Source organism: Colletes latitarsis, chromosome 11, assembly GCF_051014445.1.
Source record: "Colletes latitarsis isolate SP2378_abdomen chromosome 11, iyColLati1, whole genome shotgun sequence".
Classification (NCBI taxonomy): Eukaryota; Metazoa; Arthropoda; class Insecta; order Hymenoptera; family Colletidae; genus Colletes; species Colletes latitarsis.
In genome coordinates, this window is record NC_135144.1 from 17,910,868 (window position 1) to 17,929,671 (window position 18,804).

Sequence of the window (18,804 nt, forward strand, 5' to 3'; positions counted from 1 at the left end):
CCCCGGTTGCTTCTTGTTTCCCGGCAGCCTTGCAAATGGCTCTCCTCGAATGGCCTGCAATCAAATATACCATACATAAATGGACCGTCCATCCCCGCTCGAGACATTTTAGGCAGGAACGGGATCAAGTTCAATATATAGTGTGTCTTACGAACTCTCGTATTCTTAAATATCTTGATTGTTTCGAATAGTGCGAGGAAATGTTTCCTACGGAAATTGTGAGATTTAGAAAAGCGTCATAATATGGTATAAATGGTATTCTTGCAAGTGGAGGGCACAGAGAAGACGTAGAGGTCGACTTTGTTTTTTTTTAAACGGATTCATACACTTTTTGATACGCTAATTCTGTTGGTTATTTTCTGTAAGAAAGTATAATATAAAGGTAGTTGTGTCGGAAAGACGACTGCAATCAGAATTCTGATGGTAAACGTAATAATATAGATAAATCGTACTCCTTAGTCTCTACCACCTTGTAGAGATAAATGTTTAATTAAACAAAAAACATGGCTGCCCGTTATATCGTCGCTAAAACGTGTTCCATAAAACGTTGACATTTTCAAATTGTTTACCCACTCGGTTTTCTACTAAATTACAAATTTGATCGTCAATTTGAAAGCGATCGAATCAATCTCCATCGATAGCTATTAGGTCGTCTCGTAAGTTCGTGATGCTCGACTTGTCAATCTTTTCTGTCAGTCGCTAATTTCGATGAAATTTGGCACATTGGCAGATCGACCAAACATATTCGACTGTTATATTTTTTTATCGTCCGCGTTGAAGGGGTGAAATCCGTCCTCAGAATAGAGGCACTGAAACGTATTTACTCCTCGATGTCGCGAACGATTAAAAATATCGGAAACGTATAAACGAACGAATTTTATATATTTTACGGCGAGTTTCATTGTACAGACGACTTGGTAAAAAATACATTTGTTTAAATTATATACTGAAAAGTGAGCTTAAGAAGGATAAGGTCTAGCGGAGAACGAACTCACGAAACGACCTGATATTTCGCCCCGTCCGTTTACTGTTCTCCCCGACTGTACAACGCGTGACGAAAAGTATAGAGAAAAAAAGAAAAAAGAAAAAAAAAGAATCCGTCGAACCAACGGATTTTCAAGAGACTCGCCACAGCGCGGTGGCCCGCCGGTGTCGTTGCACGTCACTGGCGGGAAGGGGTTCAACGGTTGGAGGGGATGTAGCAGCTGGGGTGGCTGGAGCTACCTCGAACGCGAGCCCGCGGTACCTACACGCTGGGTCTGGGTTTGGCCGGGTCGCGGCGGGTCCTGCGCAGCCAAAGAGACAGAGGTAGGAAGCGGAGACAGAGGGTAGAGGCACAGTCAGAGGCGAGCAAAAGCAAGGAGCTGGCGTAGCACAGGCAGCAGCCAGGTAGGCCAGCAGGCAAGCAGGCAAGCGGACAGGCACAGACACAGCCAGCCAGACAGGCAAGCAACCAAGCAACCAAGCAAGCACAACCACCGGGCTTGCGAGCCGCCCTCTCGCCGCGTCCGCCGCCCCCAAATCGTTTCCCCCACCCTAGCCCTCCGTCGCCCCGTAGCCCCTCTTCATCTCCCCCCTCCTCGCCGCCGTGGTTGTTCGCACTCCTACTCCTTCGACGGTGGTTCCGAGCCGCCTCGTTCGTCCGTACCAGCTCTCTGGTGTCGTGTTCCGTTCCCGTCGCCTCTACGAGTGTCTTGCGTGCCCGAACCTGGACCCGCATCCGCCCGGTTAGCTGGTTCGCGGGCTCGTCGCTCGTTCCGGGGATCAACCGGCGGATCCGCGAGGGTAGAGGCACTCCGCGTCTCGTTTCGCGCCGCCCTTCCCGTCCGTGTGTTTTCTCTCGTCTCGCCCTCGAGAGACAGGCACACAAGGGGTTGATCATCCAGTGACAAGGAGTAACGAGGAAAGAGAGAGTAGGGGGTTGTTCTCGTTCTCGTTCTCTCTTCGTCGCGTCGTCGAGATACGCGACGTAACCGGGGCTCCTCGACACGTCGGCCAATCCGACGACGAACACAGGGGGGAAAAGATCGTACGACGGACTTGTGTTTGTGCAACGTGAGCCAGTGACGGCAAGAATGAGGATCGAGAGGACCGACGCCCGTCAGAGGACGACGCGGCTGTGACTCCTGGGTCGTCCGGGAGCCCCGGAGCCTGTGCACGCCGGGTCTGAGGACGCTCTGCACGCGAGTCAAGACGAGTACCGAGTACCCTAAAGGCCGGTCGTTCAACGTGGCCGATCCTTGGACATGTAAGTAACAGAAAATATCACCTACGTGCTAGGGTTAGCCGCGGCTTCTCGCCCGGATCACCTGGGGGATATCGGGGGTGGAAAATCGGCGCCGTGGCGGGCAGAAAAGATCGATCTGTTTGCCGGAGAGCGTGCGACACTGACGGAACTCGGAACACGCGAGTAAACACTCTCTACGAAGAGAGAGATAGATTATATATACATATATATACATACATATATATATATATATATAGAGAGAGAGAGAGAGAGAAATAGATTGGAAATGGGAGGGAGGATGGGTCGGGGTAGGTTCGGAAAAAGGAATTTCGACGCGATCGGCCGACTACCCTCGAGGTCGAGGGGATGTGTCTGTGGGAAGGGAGGGTGGAACGGTGTAACAACCGGATCGCGAGCGTTCAAAGCACCCCGGGGAAGATTGCGCAACTGCGAACGAAAGACGGAGAAAAAACAAGAATTCGCCGTCCTCCCCCTCCCCCTCGCGGAAGATCCTTCCAGCCTCGATACAGATCCTGTTGTGCGTCCGCCATCGCGATTATCTTTCGATCGCCGGTTTTTCGCCGACTGCCTCGACGATTGCTCTCACCGGACAGTACCGTGTGTACTGGGTGTCCCTAAAAAAAAAAAAAAAACGGTCCCCGTTTGCGTGTTTACGGTAGCAAGATCGAAAATAATTGTTTATGGTCAGCAATAACCGTTAACTTGCGCAATTTTAGGTCGAACGACAGTTAATTTACGTATTGTTGACAATTTTTTGGATCGTACGACTCTTTGTCAAACTTGAAACATTTGACATAATTGTAGTTAAATTACACAGTGGTTAGTTTTAAGGGTGCAAAGAATTAACACGAACAGCCCCCTGTTATTTGATCGTAGATAAATTAACCCCCTCTTATAAATAGTAACATAAGACACAGAACGTCTCCAAGTGCCTAGACAATCTGTTAGAATTCGATTTTCGTAGGAGAACGGATCAAGGTTTCAATTTAATTTATTACCATTGATATTTAAATAGCGTACGATATAAAATTATGGGGACCGTTTCAAGAGAATTTATTATTAAATGTCAGAACACCCCCGACGTGGCAGTTAATTAATTCGTATAAGAATAATAATTCAGCCATGATTCTGCATTTACCTGGAGATATTAATCGTAGTTTCGCAAGGGATTATAGTTGTGACGTGTCGTCGACGTAGAAACAGCTAGTTTATACGAGATAAATGCGAGGAATTTGTGCTGAATGCGTTGTTGAGTTATAATAACTTTAACTCTTTGTATGCGATTAAGCTATCCGTTGACAGTACGATTTAAGAAATTTTTTACTCGTCGACGAAAAGGGTGATTTTTAAAAGTAACCAACTTTCTCTACAATTTAACATTTTTATTAATTAAATATAATTGTAGTTAGATTAACATAATCGTAGTTTACATCGTAACTTGCTGTGTTAGTAAGGATTTCCTGACGTTTTACGAGACACCCTATGTATGTATGTTTTAATATACGAGATAGGTTCAAATTGATCAGAATGCATTTCTAACACGTGTAACTAATAATTTGGCCATCCACTGTATCTGTAGAGTAAAGGGCGAGATTCACCGATAGGCTGCTATTAAATCCAACTCTGATAACAGACAAGGGTTAATTTTCGCAGGATATACGTATTTAAGGTCATTTATGCAACCAATCTTACGTGGCTTTTTCCTGGAAACAAAGGTTCTCTATATTCTAACGATATAGTATGAAAAAAATCAGTAAATTGTATGTAACTAATATCATTCTTCTTCACACCGTTGCTTCTCGATAACGACGTTCTAAAATTATACGAGGGTTGCTTCCAATAATTTTCTAAAAATATTTCGCCATAAATAGTTTAGGTGAAATAAATTTAAGCGGAGTAGAGTTTCAGGTATCTATCCTAAAACGAGCTTTCCTTCTATTATAGACCGTCGGTCTAATGTGCTTAATAAAACAAAAATAGAGCAACAAAATTTACTAAATCCTTCACGCACGACGTCAGCCGTAATTGGGTTAATTCTCCATATTATAGTAATTATAAAAGTTTAGGTCAAGCAATATTATCAACTCTTCATAAAAAGTGGTTGAGAAAACTTTAATATAGTATTGGTACGTAGTAATTGGGGGAAATTTATCACTATTTTTCCGGTGGTAAGAATTAGGATCGAAATTATCTATTCTAAGCAAATAAAAGTAGCAGCGTTCTCGAGGTTCGAATTAGTAGCTATTATTATTAACCAATGACAAACATTTACCTAATGCAATTGATCGTAAACTATCTTTCAAGATCAAAAACGCGAATAGAAAATCTAATATGCTCTGAATTGATCTCCGTAAAGTATCTACAGGGTGTGTAAACAATAGACTCCATATTAACGTATCCAAGTACCATCCAACGAGAGCCACTTGTAGGCATCATACTTAAGTATACTGCTATCCACTCAATAATACTCGTTAAAGTCTATTGACAGTATCTACGGTCTTGGTGTAAAGTACAATAATCAATTTTCCTTCTCCCCACATATTATAGATGTTGTCATGGGATCGATCAATTTATTAGGTTCGTCGAACGCCGTTGTTCAGATTTCGAAAAAAATTCTGTATGACACATCCATAACCTTACAACCATAATTATTACAACTATAATATTCGTAACAATATTCGGAATAAAAATTTATTTTGATATATTTCGAATACAAATTCATTTTAACGTATCATTCTCGATAAAATATTCAATTTCACATATCGTTCATAATAGAATATATAATTCCACGTATGATTCGTAATAAAATATTCGTTTTGACGTGTTCGGAATGAAAATTTGTTACGAATGTGAATTCGTTTTGACGTGTTCGAAATAAAAATTCGTTTGGAGAAATTCCGGGTAAAATATTGCCGAACTCAGGACGCGATGCTGCGCGAAAAGAGGGTGTAGAGATTAGGAGGGGGGGGGGAGCAATGGAGGGGAATCCTTTGGGCGTTGAATCGAGTCAAGTTGTGCACGCGTGAAATGTGCGTCTCGCGACTCGGTTAACGTCCCGTGAAACGACGTTTGAAATTGAAAACAGTGTCCTCGAATTACTTTCTGGCAGTTCGTTCCTTGCCCGGTACGATGTCCACGACGGTCACGTGGAAACGTTATCGAAATTTTCTGTCTCTTATTTCGAGTTGAAAAATTCTTTAAAAAAGATTCGAGTAAGTGATTATAACCTCCTTGAAATATTCCTTTAACTCACGTGCAAGCAATCGTACATTCTACAAGTAAATTTATTTAGTAAAGACTACTGCATATATGCATATGTTCTATAGCTTAAGAGTAAATGTATTTCATAGCTTAATAACACATACGATGTCATTATACTATAAATTTATTACGGACTAGTTATTCAAACTCGATATGCATTTCAAGGTTAGTTATGGAATTAAGAGAAATTTTACTAATTAGAGATGAAATTACAAAAGAACACACAGTGGTAGGAAGTAGATTAATCGTCGAAGAAACATTGTCCAGTTATATTAAGATATTTAGTAAGATGGAAGTTCCAAGAATCGTGAAAGAACTGTTCGTTGAACAGCTGTGCACGGTCTAAGCTGTCGTTCATCAAATCTGTAGCACGCCATGTTTTATGGGAGCACCGTGCTGCCATCTAACACGACCACGTCCTACGACAACTCGTATAACGTTCCCAGACACTTTCCAATGGCCGTTTCAACGGTCGTAGCAACATTGTTGTACATCTTGTTAAGTACGTGGCCTTTAAATGGTACATAGGTCAGTTCGCGATAAATCGATCGCTTTCTTCTGTCGGAGGTTAGGAATTTTTATAAAATTTATATCTTTTAGTACACGTGGTATTAGGCGGTATTTAACTCATCGTTTCGCAGGGTTTGAATTTATTTAAAAAGTGCCGGAACACAAATCTTGCTTACATAATTTTTAAGAGATATCCTGTACGTCCAACGCTTGGTCTAATGCGAATTTTTACTATCGTTAGAAGAAACTGGTCAAAAATAACTTCTTTGATACAATAAAATGGCGTAGTATGCTTTCGCGTAGGGAAATAAAAATGGCGAAAATACCTTGGGAAATAGCCTTTAAACATTTTTGCTCGCCGTGACGTTCGTAACTTGCGAGACACGTCGGCAGATAGGATCATCGAGCTACGAGCCTGCACGGTGGCCGGAAATCCCAAAAAGCTGGACAGCAGAATGCTAATCTCGCCGTTTCTAATTTATTTCTCCGCTCGCGGAACGTAATTATACGATTTTCGTATTAAAACGTCGCGCGATTAATCCGTCACGGTAGGAAAAATATAATTTTTTCTCAAACCCTCTGCGGGTCCATTTCGACCCTTGGACATTTTATTTCGGAATCGTTAACTCGTGACTTTTAATACATAACGATTCTACGAAGAACGAATTGTAGAAACGACGCAAGAATTAAATTCAGATTCGGGATAAAATGGCGGCCAGCGTCCACCGTACTTCTCACGAATAAATGTTTTGCTTTATCGTCGTAGATTTCCAAGCTCGTGTTTTTTCCTTGTTAGCTCGCGAGCCGAGCAATAATAAATAGCACGCTGGCGGTTTATCCTCAAGTTTGATAGACTGTCTTCCCCGCGAAAAAAGACCAGCGAGAAAGACAGTCTATCAAACCTGAGGGTAAGCCTCCGCTAATTCTCTGCGTCAGCCATGTCAAACACAATGTGACCAAAGGGCCAATTTACACGTTGCTACGCCACTACCCGTAGACGTTCGATTACTTTATCATAATCAAAAATATTTTGTCAGTCGTACCGTCGTCTAACAAACAAACGTATCGCGGGATTAAAAGGAAAAGAATTTTCATCGAAATAACAAAAAAAAAAAGAAAAAAATAGAGGTTTATTTATCGACGTAAATGTCGTCTTTAGAGAGATTTCTATGTTGCAGGGGGAAAAATTGAATTCCGTTACATTTTTAGAAAGTTTGAGACCACCAAGAATACGTTCGTAAAGTTTTAAGTCAGGATACCGGAAAAATTCAGACCTGTAGAGCCATTCGAAGGGAAGGTCGCGTCGAGTACAAATCGGACCGCACTTGAAACTTTAAAGCCGTTTTTCTTAAAACAGTACTTCTCGGGCCGGCGACCGAAATGTCCCGGAAAGTAATATAGCAATCGCCTCGAAAGTTTATAGGAAAGCGTAGAAGAGCATTCTGCTAGGATAGAGTATCGGGCGAATGATAAAATTTGTTCGTAATTTTATTTTTTATAAATAAAAACATACGCGTTTTGCGATGGATTGTTTTTTGAAGAAATCTATCGGATCACCGGTTGGAAAAGCAATCGATTTGACGAATATTTTAAAACGTCGTTTCAACAAAGACCTCGACAGAGGAAAGGTTAAGAACCACTGGTTGTAGTTGATTCTCGCGGAATGCTAGCAGCCCGGGTGGCTCGTAAACAGGGTCAAGATATCAATTCGTTCCCGTTTTCTATCTGTACGCGATCGGTTTTTAGTTCCGTTTCGTCCGACGACTATCCTGAAACCGAACGGCCCTCGAACGTCCACGGAAAGTATAATATACAGCTATAGATATACATATACCCTGTACACGAATCGATTGAATGGCAGCCGGGTTTCGTCTCGGGCCAACGGCATTTAGGAATCGAGTGGCCGGAATTAAATTCGACAAATGTGAGCGATCATTAAAGAGCACTTAACCGGGTAGAGGTACGCGCGACGCGGCTGTCGATTGGTCTGGCCTTAGAAATTGTTTCCATTCCTCTCTGGTCGAATTACTCGACGTTTGTACGCGATTGAGAATCCCAAACAACAAAAAGAAATCAATCTGTCTTTGTGCATGTAAAAAGTTAGTCGTTCACGGGACGGAGAATTAAAAGATACATCGCAATTGCAAAGAATAAAATACACTTTATTACGGAAAGTATAACCACGTGCTACTGGAAGAACAATCTAAGCGAGACTGGCGGTTGGCTTGCGAAAGACATCACGTGATCGAGTTTTTTAAGTTTCTTAAGCTGCGTAGAGAGGTCTCCACTGCGAGGATTTTATATCGATGATCTCGCAGAGATTCACAAATTTTACCAGGCCGTTTATCCATCAAATATAAATACATGTTCAACGAATTCCTTAACAAAATTTAAATATTTAATTATGGATTCTCTATTTCACGATCGAAACGTGACAGTCGAGGTATTTATATTGCGAAAAATATACAAGTATAATATTTAATTTCGTCAAGCAATTGTAAGAATTCACATTTAAATCGTGGATCGAAGGATCGCCTTCGGATATCGGTCGGATGATCTCCAAAGCGTCGGGTGGTAAACACGTTTTCCTAGTTTCCCGATCGTCCCTTGACCCGGCGGGGTTGCGTTTCTTTTGAGCCGTCTCCATCTTAGAATTGCTTCGCGTACAGAGAATTCGCAAGACTCTGCTGGCTTAGAGGAGGAGGAGGAGTAGGAGGGGGGAGGGAGAAATCTAGGGGAAAACGATCGATTCGACCAGAGCCTCGAAGTTGGTCGATTTTCCCATTTCCTTTGCGTCGCGGCTTCTTCGTACCCGACCCCGGTAATTGACCGTTTCGATGCCCTTCGACCGCTCGAACTTGCATCGCGTCGATACGAACCAGCCTCAATCTTATCTCGTCAAGTGGACGGGCCTTGGCTCTGTCTAATCTCCGTCCAAGTTATTAGCTCTAATCCTGGATTCTAGGAACCTTTCTGTGTGTGTTTTTTCTTTTTTACTTCCATAAAACCACGTCGTATACAGCTCGATAAAATTACTGTCGATATACGCGAAAGATGAGTTTTAGAACAAACGAAAAGATTACACATTTTTATTTAACACGTTCTGGAAGACTAAAAATTTTGATTTTAGACCACTGTAAACTACATAACCTAAAGTTCATGGTTTCAAGGCGAAAGCCTTAAACTCGTACATAACTTAAAATTTGTTTCGGTACTTATTTTTATAACTTTGTTAATATTCTTAAATCTTATCGAAATTAATTGGAGAATTAATTTTTCTGGTTTTATGCTAGACAAGCCTGTCACCCATGGGCGACGTGGCAATCAAAGTGTTAATCCATTAGTCACAGTTTTATTTCAGTAACGGCCGTACCATGTTGTAAACACAGACTGTTCGTCCGATCACCGAAGTGAAGCGGCGGATGGCCGCGTATAGTGCAGGATGGGTTACCGCTCGGGGGGGGGGAAAAAAAATACGTATTGTTTGGCATTATTTGTACATTATTTATATTGCACTTCTGTTGACCAATATATTAAAAAAATAACACTGCTCTATAACAAACGAAATAAAGTGAAAGTTTGATAAATAAAGGTTTATTTTCCATCGTCTGGAACGGGAATCGTTATATTGTCGAAAGTACAGCAAACCAATGGTTCTCTATCGGGGCAGAATTTTTAATGTTATACAAAAACATGGAATAAAACCGATTTTAATGTATCAGTTCACTGTTTCAGTGTATCAGTTGCGCCGTGTAATGACTGTACTTCGTCGCGTGCGAAGTTATGAATTTAACTTTAACGAGTATAGGTGGTATTTCGTTTTCCCAAATTGGCGTTTCGTTCTTCCGGCAAATTCTGCCTTGCAATTAGACGTGTCTAGGTGTCCAGAATGATCCGCGTATGCAGGAATGAATATCCGTCTACTCGCTGATAAATTCCCAGGCGACCTAGATCTAAAACGTCAATTTCGGGAAACGTAAATGTTTCAGAACTTTTCAATAGTCGTAATGGTTCTCATTACGTCGCAGCCACCGGATCTACTCGATGGCTTCGATAAGTGTCCATTATGCAACTTCTCGTTCAACGAAGCTTTCCTCCCTCTCAGCGTCGTCTAACATGTTTTTAACACGTTAGGATCTTTTCTAACAAAATTATAGTCGGTACAATATTTTCTATTTTCTATTTAAAATGATCAATCTCCCAGGACGTAAGCGTAACGTTTTCTTCGAACGAATAGAGCTTAAAATAGAAAATAGAAAAAGTTGCAATATATGTACAGAGTGTCGCCCACGAGGTAAAAGGTTAAACGTTCCGACGTCTTCGCGTTTCCTGCGAGACTGTAGATTCAATTTCTTTCTTCCCCCGTTGTGGGACGAACTTGTATCGTGCGACCACGTTGAAGTCTTCTCTGAACTTTTTTACGATACCTCGGTCAATGCTTTCCTCGAGCAACGGACACTATTGTGGTCACTTGCTCTACTATGTCGACTGTAGTCGCGACGAAGTTGTACTACATTTTTTTTTTTTTAAACAAACTTACCGACCCAGAAACGTTACAAACAAATTTTATTCGCGTTCACAGACACCGTCTTGATAAAGGTTGAAAATTTCATTGCTACACGTTATATACTTTTCTATAAAATCTAGATAATAAATCTAGATAATAAATATACTTTTTAATCGTTTCGATGGCGGGGAGTTCCCTAAAACTGTACGATGCTTGTTATAGGATATTCGTAAGCAACGTTTCACCATGGAATATAAAATAACGAGAAAATTAAGGCTTGTTTCCAGCGGTGCGCCTTGTAGCTTTTTCTTTTTCATTGAAAGCGGAACGAGCGCACCGGCGGTTGGTTATATCACTTACAGGCGACGGATTCTTATTAAAGCGAGCGCTCCGGAAATGGCCGAGCCCCGGCGATTCTTTACGATCCGGGTTTCAAAGGCCGGGCGAACTATAACGATTTCATTAGTCCATTCGCGGCACGGAAGTTCCGTGCGACGGTTCCTGTTCCTGGCGTCCTGTTCCAGTCAATTAATGGTCGACGATCTCGCGAAACGTTTGAGAATGATCGACGTTAGGGACTTTTCAAATTGTCGGTTCCCGTTATTTCTTTTGCACCGTTCTATTTGCTTCGCTCGATTTATTAACCGCAACGACTCTCTTGCCGTAACGACGTTTTGCTCTCGAATCGTTGACGCACATCTTACCTAACCTTAACTTCAACGGTTCTCCGCGGTAAGGTACACGTAAGGCACCAACATTTGAATTAAGAGTAGCATGTCTCTGCACTTTAGGACTCCCCTCGGTTCAAAAACGCGAACCAAATCGATAGTGTTATCATTTATACAGGGTGTTCAGCCACACCTGGGAAAAATTTTAATGGGGGATTGTAATTGGGGGATACGCCCGTACTAAATTTTTTTCTCGAAAATGCGCAAGATTTCGGGGGTATGTCTATTCACCAAAAATGATTGTAATTGACCCCCGCAACCGAAAATAATTTTTCCAAAACGATTTGAAATTTTTTTTTTCCGTCGAGAAATTTCACACCTTCTCGAATTTTTTTCTAAAAAGTGGGTAGGATTTCGGGGGTATGTCTATCCACCAAAAATGATTGTAATTGACCCCCGCAACCGAAAATAATTTTTCCAAAACGATTTGAAATTTTTTTTTTCCGTCGAGAAATTTCACACCTTCTCGAATTTTTTTCTAAAAAGTGGGTAGGATTTCGGGGGTATGTCTATCCACCAAAAATGATTGTAATTGACCCCCGTAACCGAAAGTAATTTTTCCAGAACGATTTGAAATTTTTGAATTTGATTGTTAATAACTGTTTAACGAAGCCTCCATCAACAAATTGGTATTCTTGATTTTCGTCTTATTTTGGCCTCTAGAATCCACCATTAAAATTTTTCCCAGGTGGCCGAACACCCTGTATGTGTACAATGTTCATCGATTTCAATATTTATTTTCTAATAATTAATTTCTATAATTAATTATTGCGTAGCAAGAACCAAATTGAAGATAAGTTATAGGACAATAACTATTTTTCGTCCGACCAAGAAGATATGTCTGTCGTAAACGTATAACCAAACGGTTTAGAAATTGATACTATGTAGCGGTGTTGTTTTTCGATAAACGTCCATGAAATTTTTTACGGAAAGATGGATTTCTCGGCTCTTGGGAGAAACGGAAGTTACTTACGACTCGATTCGACGTTTAAGGGTGCCTGGCGCAGTGTTTAATCGGTTAATTGATCAAGACGCGATCCGCTGAAAGAATATTGGAAAGGGCTCGAGTATCCACTTGGTCGGTCTCCCGCGAAAGGATTAGGCCCATCTGGCCGCGGAAGTTTTACAATAACAGAAAAAGAAACAGAGCAGAACTCGTTAAGGCTTCCCAGACTGTCGTCGACGAACGGACCATCTGGCCTGCCATGAATTCCATCCGAAGTACAATTTTTCGCCCCATCCGTTTCTTCGTTCCAGATTGCCTCTCGACGGGTCCAGGACCCTCCGCGAGGAACTCGTGCAGACCGTTTACTGCCCTGGGCGGGAAATTTATCGTCGACGCTCCCGGTTTTCGGGCTCGGTTAAAGCCTCGGGGCTTTAATGCCCGCGGTGAACGCGCAACAAGGGGATACGGGGGCGAGTACACATGTTTACACGGTAATTCTGAATCGCGTTAAAACGCTAGACAAGGCGAACTCTTTTCCCGCCGATCGCCATGGCCATCCGCGAGCCCCACGCATTGCGCAGAGACAGATAAAGCTTGGCTTGGCCGAAGCCAGGATCTAGGCGTGGGCGAGCCGCGAGAGCAGTTACCCAGGGCCGAGCAAACATCCGCACGATGGGGCAAATTGACCAAAAATCGTACAATTCTCGATAGCAACTAAACAAGACGATTTTTCATTTAATTGCAACGTGTCGTAGAATGAAGAAAAGCATAGAAAGTGTTCGAGAATTAATTAGCACCTTGTCCACCACGATGCTCGATGGCAGCACCTCTCGAGCACGGCAGCTGGCCGTCGCTCGTACAAAGATGCGCACCATTTCGAATTTGGGGATCTGCTCATAAGTGACAGGCGCGCGCATCGATCGTGGGCCTGTCGGTCGATGCCTCGTGGGGGCCGAGATCACGGCCATTATCCTAGTCGTGTTCGAATCATCTATCGATAGTGTTGTTCTCGTGTTTATAGTTTATTCTTAACGCTTGAAATCTTGTTTAAAAATTAGAATTATTTCATAGCCTTATATAACTGAATTCTCTTTAGTGTTTCAAGATTTTATGTTACCTATACACAAAATATATGACGAAAGTTCTAAATAGTTCGAACGGGAAGAAATCTTTTGCGAAATATCAACGAACCAAGTTCCGACGCACGGTTACCACCCACGACTTGTAAAGTCACGGATCTTGACTATACCGGACACTAGATCTTCTCGATCTTCGAATAAATCCACTGGTAAAATCGAATCAATTACAGGAAACGCCTCTTCGTCCCTTTGGCGTGCGTCCGCCACTCGTAAGAAGTTTTAATTGGAAAGCACGGACTCGATGTTTAGAGACGAATCGATTACGAGTTCCTGAAAGCCGTTGCATGGCCGCTGCGAGTCGCGTTCGAAATAATTCCGTAATTAAGCGAGGATTCCTCCGATTGTCTTGCAACTATTTCCCGCCGCCTCGAATGTAGGTAAGGCGGTAGCCCACGCGATCCGATTACCCTTACCACCCTCTGTTCGGCGTCCTTACTTTAGGTCGGACCCTCGTAGCTATTTCTGAGTCCCTTTCAAGAAGATAACAGCTGCTAATCGACGATCAACACTCATAGAACAAAAGAAAATGAGAGTTCCAAATAAAGTAATTCAGATAACTAAGATACAAAAATGCCTATTACTTCAAGCGAATTCGTAACATATCGTGAGTTTATAAGTGGTGAATGCACATCGTTCGATACGCAAGATTGCTTCGCGAAAAATTAATATTTACAAAATTGTTCAAACTATTGCGTTGTAATGTTAAACGATGCTAACTTTTATTTATAATTGTTCAATCTTCAGTATCGTCGAGTTAAAGGGGGGGTATGACAGTTACGATAATCGAATGTTCCGTCCTTGTTATTCGAAAACCCCCTATAGCATTGCGTTCATATCCTGTTAGAATAGGAATTTGCCACTTTTGGAGGTTAAGTGTGCCCAACCGGTGCGCAGATTGACCGCACGGTGTTAATTCCGTGGCGTGAACACCCGCCGTACACGTGTCGGTTTGCAAATCCAGAACCGTGGCAAGCGTTGTAGAAGCTTCTACTACCCGACACCTCTCGAGCTTCGTCGAACCTGGCCCCGGTTATACAACGGATCCCTCAGTCGGCTACGTGACCGGTCTATTACGGGTGCGTATAATCGACCGATCGACCGGCCAGATTCCCAGGTCTGACACCCGATTCGTATCCGGCCATTTCGGTCGGATATGCGATTCAGACGTTCCGTCCGTTTCCGATGTTCTCCGCACAAATTATTACTCCCGGCTCGCGTCGAATCGGCTTCCGACTGGCCAGAGAACCACGATCGAACAGCCGCCAAAGGCTATTGGAATTGTAGGCCTAGAGACTTGTCTTGACACGGTCAAACTCCATCTCTTGCTACTTTGGCACTTGGATCGTTAGAAGCATTGGACAGTCTCCGGTTTGCTCCCGGTGAGGAGTGTTTTGCGATTAGTAGCAGCATCAACGGACTCAATTGAACCAAACCTAACCCATACCGACTGGAAAATTTTTCGATAAAATTGAAAAATTTCAAATCGTTCTAGAAAAATTATTTTTAGTTGCGAGGGTCAATTGCAATCATTTTTGGTGAACAGACATACCTTCGAAATCCTACGCACTTTCGAGAAAAAAATTCGAGTAGGTGGACAAGTTTTTCGACAAAATTGAAAAATTTCAAATCGTTCTGAAAAAATTATTTTTCATTGCGAGGGTCAATTGTAATCATTTTTGATGAACAGACATACCTTCGAAATCCTACGCACTTTCAAGAAAAAAATTCGAGTAGGTGGACAAGTTTTTCGACAAAGTTAAAAAATTTCAAATCATTCTGAAAAAATTATTTTTCATTGCGAGGGTCAATTGCAATCATTTTTGGTGAATAGACATACCTTCGAAATCCTACGCATTTTCGAAAAAAAAATTCGAGTAGGTGAACAAATTTTTCGACGAAATTGAAAAATTTCAAATCGTTCTAGAAAAATTATTTTTCGTTGCAGGGGCCAATTGCAATCATTTTTGGTGAATAGACATACCTTCGAAATCCTACGCACTTTCAAGAAAAAAATTCGAGTAGGTGCACAAATTTTTCGACAAAATTAAAAAATTTCGAATCGTTCTGGAAAAATTATTTTTCGTTGCAGGGGTCAATTGCAATCATTTTTGGCGAATAGATATACCTTCGAAATCCTACGCACTTTCGAGAAAAAAATTCGAGTAGGTGCACAAATTTTTCGACAAAATTAAAAAATTTCAAATCATTCTGGAAAAATTATTTTTCGTTGCAGGGGTCAATTGCAATCATTTTTGGCGAATAGACATACCTTCGAAATCCTACGCACTTTCGAGAAAAAAATTCGAGTAGGTGGACAAGTTTTTCGACAAAATTGAAAAATTTCAAATCGTTCTGAAAAAATTATTTTTAATTGCGCGGGTCAATTGCAATCATTTTTGGTGAACAGACATACCTTCGAAATCCTACGCACTTTCGAGAAAAAAATTCGAGTAGGTGGACAAATTTTTCGACGAAATTGAAAAATTTCAAATCGTACTGGAAAAATTATTTTTCGTTGCAGGGGTCAATAACAATCATTTTTGGTGAACAGATATACCTTCGAAATCCTACGCACTTTCGAGAAAAAAATTCGAGTAGGTGGACAAATTTTTAGACAAAATTAAAAAATTTCAAATCATTCTGGAAAAATTATTTTTCGTTGCAGGGGTCAATTACAATCATTTTTGGTGAATAGATATACCTTCGAAATCCTACGCACTTTCGAGAAAAAAATTCGAGTAGGTGGACAAATTTTTCGACAAAATTGAAAACTTTCAAATCATTCTGAAAAAATTATTTTTCGTTGCGAGGGTTAATTGTAATCATTTTTGGTGAACAGACATACCTTCGAAATCCTACGCACTTTCGAGAAAAAAATTCGAGTAGGTGGACAAGTTTTTCGACAAAATTGAAAAATTTCAAATCGTTCTGAAAAAATTATTTTTCATTGCGAGGGTCAATTGTAATCATTTTTGATGAACAGACATACCTTCGAAATCCTACGCACTTTCAAGAAAAAAATTCGAGTAGGTGGACAAGTTTTTCGACAAAGTTAAAAAATTTCAAATCATTCTGAAAAAATTATTTTTCATTGCGAGGGTCAATTGCAATCATTTTTGGTGAATAGACATACCTTCGAAATCCTACGCATTTTCGAAAAAAAAATTCGAGTAGGTGAACAAATTTTTCGACGAAATTGAAAAATTTCAAATCGTTCTAGAAAAATTATTTTTCGTTGCAGGGGCCAATTGCAATCATTTTTGGTGAATAGACATACCTTCGAAATCCTACGCACTTTCAAGAAAAAAATTCGAGTAGGTGCACAAATTTTTCGACAAAATTAAAAAATTTCGAATCGTTCTGGAAAAATTATTTTTCGTTGCAGGGGTCAATTGCAATCATTTTTGGCGAATAGATATACCTTCGAAATCCTACGCACTTTCGAGAAAAAAATTCGAGTAGGTGCACAAATTTTTCGACAAAATTAAAAAATTTCAAATCATTCTGGAAAAATTATTTTTCGTTGCAGGGGTCAATTGCAATCATTTTTGGCGAATAGACATACCTTCGAAATCCTACGCACTTTCGAGAAAAAAATTCGAGTAGGTGGACAAGTTTTTCGACAAAATTGAAAAATTTCAAATCGTTCTGAAAAAATTATTTTTAATTGCGCGGGTCAATTGCAATCATTTTTGGTGAACAGACATACCTTCGAAATCCTACGCACTTTCGAGAAAAAAATTCGAGTAGGTGGACAAATTTTTCGACGAAATTGAAAAATTTCAAATCGTTCTGGAAAAATTATTTTTCGTTGCAGGGGTCAATAACAATCATTTTTGGTGAACAGATATACCTTCGAAATCCTACGCACTTTCGAGAAAAAAATTCGAGTAGGTGGACAAATTTTTAGACAAAATTAAAAAATTTCAAATCATTCTGGAAAAATTATTTTTCGTTGCAGGGGTCAATTACAATCATTTTTGGTGAATAGATATACCTTCGAAATCCTACGCACTTTCGAGAAAAAAATTCGAGTAGGTGGACAAATTTTTCGACAAAATTGAAAACTTTCAAATCATTCTGAAAAAATTATTTTTCGTTGCGAGGGTTAATTGTAATCATTTTTGGTGAACAGACATACCTTCGAAATCCTACGCACTTTCGAGAAAAAAATTCGAGTAGGTGGACAGATTTTTCGACAAAATTGAAAAATTTCAAATCGTTCTGGAAAAATTATTTTTCGTTGCAGGGGTCAATTATAATCATTTTTGGCGAATAGATATACCTTCGAAAACCTACGCACTTTCGAGAAAAAAATTCATTACCGAAAATATGTGTGGCCAGAAGTGTTGCTCTGAAACTTCAACTCCTGAACGGATTGGAGGATTTTAATGTTTAAAAATGCAAACAATGCGTATTAATGGGCCGAAAAAATGCATTCGATGTAACGTCTGCTCGCATACCTCGTCTATGGTGAGAACTGCAGTCCCTCTGCTGGCGAGCACGAGAAAGTCGCCACGATATACATATTAAGATTCTGCAATGTGGTCTCGGTGTTTGGAAGCTTAGAATTTTAGTGGCCGATTGAAAAAATTCGGGATATTCAAGTGGAGGCGCGAACGGAAAGTCTGAAAAGCGTACGGGGGCCAGTCCTTGTGTGCCGGTGTCTAAAAATAAGGCGGTTGATTATCGCGGCCCGTTTAACCGGGCGCGGGCGGTAGAGGGGCTGAAAAATTCGTGAAGCGAGGGAGTCGTCACGCAACACGAGCGTCCCGAGTATCCTCGTCGCGGCGTAGAGTTCGTTAAACTAATATTCATACATCTTGGAAGAAGTGGGTCACTCGACGGGTGTATCAACCTGTACACGTCGCCCGTTTATTACGTTTTCGTGCGTTTCGTAAGTTTTATTAAGAGCCTCTGGTGAAATTTCGACGACGTTATCGCCCTTCTGCAGTTTCGGTTTCTTCGCCCATAGCGTGGGCACCCTCCCGCTTCTCCCTGTAACTGGGCCAATTCGCTTTTCGTTTATTCTCCGGAGTCCCTCTTTCCTCTGTGTCTCGCCCGGTTCCTCGAGCATCCTCGAACGCGGCAACCTGTACTTCGTGGATCGTTGCCACGCTAACGAAGTTTATTCGAAAAGGCTGTACTCGCGATCTCGTGATATATTCGAAGCGTCGCGGCCGTGGTGCCTGAAGCGATTCGAATTATTTAACAGCCTACGACCGTCTAAAAAAATAAATTAAAATCGAGTATCCTTTTTTCAATTTGTTCCTCTGAAATTTGTAAAATGCTTATTTTAAATAAAAATGGAGTACCTATTTTTTTTTTTTTTTTTTTTATCATTCTGAAAGTTTTAAATATTTTGGTAGATCGTGAGATCGGTGGAATACTCGAGAAAACAATTCTGTTGTAATTTATGACCGAAAGGCACAATCTTTAACGGTGTAATACTCGAGGATCATACA

The 18,804-nt window shown here is 41.1% G+C and overlaps 1 protein-coding gene across 2 annotated transcripts in view; it reads left to right on the top strand.

Annotated features, from left to right (window-relative positions):
- Positions 1–597: 597 nt before the first annotated feature.
- The window catches only part of LOC143348505 (uncharacterized), an 81,616-nt gene continuing 63,409 nt past the window's right edge, over positions 598–18,804 (top strand). The window contains exon 1 of one of the 2 annotated variants that reach the window (XM_076778780.1): positions 598–2,248. The gene's annotated coding sequence lies outside the window, so the exon portion shown is untranslated. The remainder of the gene's footprint in view (positions 2,249–18,804) is intronic. The other variant, XM_076778779.1, reaches the window with a different exon arrangement.